This window comes from Penaeus chinensis, chromosome 27, assembly GCF_019202785.1.
Source record: "Penaeus chinensis breed Huanghai No. 1 chromosome 27, ASM1920278v2, whole genome shotgun sequence".
Classification (NCBI taxonomy): Eukaryota; Metazoa; Arthropoda; class Malacostraca; order Decapoda; family Penaeidae; genus Penaeus; species Penaeus chinensis.
In genome coordinates, this window is record NC_061845.1 from 13,562,584 (window position 1) to 13,565,083 (window position 2,500).

The following is a 2,500-nucleotide window of genomic DNA, read 5'->3' on the forward strand; positions in this document are numbered from 1 at the left end:
AATCATGAGGCCAAAGTGTCAGTCCGTTAATGTTTCAAGTAATACATATTAAGAATAACTTTGGGCCTTTGATTGCCAGCCCGTTATTTCAAATTTACAGAGAAGTAGACTGCAGCTGTCACTGCCTGAAGAGCATAAATATCTTTTACCTGTAATGTATCGTGAACTTTCCCTACTTCATCATCTGTAACAATCTATGCAGAGTTGATGAATTTTGATTGGGTTTTCATGATGAAATGGAGCTAACGCTAGTGCCGCTCCAGTTAGTGTAGCTGGTACTGCAACTAATACCAGTCATGCAACAAATACTCCTGCTGCTATTGGTACTGAAGTTGGTGCCAGCTTCTGCTGCTTCTACTGCTGCAGTAAGTATCAGGGTCACCAAATAACATTTGAAATACCAAATTTATTTGGCAATACATAAAGGGTTTGGCATTTTAAACTCTACAATTTGGGTATTCTGACATTGACAGTGTCTAACATTCCGAAGAAAGTTTAAAAGATTTTGGTCAAGAAAGCGTAGACTTTAGGATCTTTTAAACCCGACTCTAAAAAGTAATCTTTTTCAGTAATCATTTTCATGTATGATTATTTTGTGAGGCAATCCGGGATATCCGCTACAGCCACATAATAAACCAGTCTGCTATATAATATGACTTCAGGAATGTCTTCGGAATTAATTTTTCTTGATATATATGTAATAGAGTAAGAAGAACGAAACCAGGACACTAATGAGGGTGCCTTGGATGCCTTGGGCAACTTGTCTAGTTAGATGGAACCCTATCCTGTTGTTATCATCTTAACTTCGGCATAATACACGCAATATACGTGTTCGAGGTCAACTTTTTGCCTTTAAGGTATCAGCTTTCAGGGTCTTAAAAAGTTTGGAAATGGAACTCAACTCGGCAGAAAGTTTACAAGGTCTGAAAACCATGATTAATTGGTGCTGCTGCTAATGAGGCTGGTATTGGTACTGGAGCTGGTGTTGTCGCAGCTGGTGCCAAGGCTGTAGTTAAAGGGAAGGCGTCTTTGTTAATGTGGTTATTACATCCTTCTTCCCATCTGCTTCTTTTTATTCTCATTATTCAATTATTATCCTAATTATTATTATTAGAGGGCTGCTGCGATACAATGCTTCAAGCCCGGCCACAGTATTAAATTAGAAGTCCTTACAAAGAAAGCACCATCTAAGCCATTGTTGTTGTAACTATTGTTATTATTGATTCTCCGCTTTCGACAACGCCGGATTATCCGCTTCGATGGAGGCTGTACAATGATTATTCAATAAAACTCTTCTGGCCTCCAAATTATGTACCTCACATGAAAATGGCATTTGGACAGGACATCTCGTTATGCTTCTTCAGCTGAATCATATACTTCGAAATATCGACACCGTAAAAGCTTCATTATATACGGTGTTTCTATATGAAGGCTTATATGACCATGAAATGCAAAGTAAAACGACTGTAATTGATTCTTTTTAGCATGGATAAAAGGTTGGTCACTTCGTAGAATTCAATGTCCTTCAGAGAGACACTTGGAAACGTTTCCAAGTACTTCAGCCAAGTTATATAAGGCAACAAGCATTGGTCGTATAAGTCATTGCATTAACATTGCATCTGTTTCTTCGTGTCGGTTTACAAGTAGAATAACCAGAACATGTGACAATGATATTAAAATGATACAACTTTATTCAAAAGCTGAAATTATAATTCAATATTCAGATGCGCACTAACTTTCACACAATCTATGCCCTGATTTGAAAGACAGTGTACACATAGCAGAATAAATCGATTAAGAACGTAAAATGCAAATGTTTTGGAAAGAGAATCAGTATAACCACAGACATATTAATAAAAGTGACAATGGTAAGTATGACATGATGGGATGTAGAACAAGAAGATGATGGTAATTATAAACATAATCATCATCATAATTTACATTAAGCTAGACCACTCGATAAACAAAAACAAAAAAAAACTTGAAAAGTTTACTGGTTTACAAGAACTCCTACTTCTACACGGACTAAGATATTCATTTAATTCTATAACTTCTATATTCATCATGCCTATAGATTTTGTCATTAATAATGTGACTACAACTAGGTTATTATTTTTGTTATCATCATTGGTATTATTATCATTAGTATTATCATTATGACTATTATAATAATCATCATCATCATCATCATCATCATCATCATAATCATCATCATCATCATAATCATCATCATCATCATCATCATCATCATTACCATCAGTACCATCATTATTAACAACATTTTCGACTTATAGCTTTTATCTTTTTTCTTTGTAATTATTGTCACTATCATCATAATCCATTGTCTTTCAGCACCATATCCGCCCAGGACGTTGCCAATTAAAAGTCTCCGCAGCTTCCGTACTTTTGTTGTTTTCTGGCACTTGTTATCATCATCTTATCTGGCATTACAGTTCAATATCGTTACAGTCCTGAAAATTATTATTATTTCTATTTGATC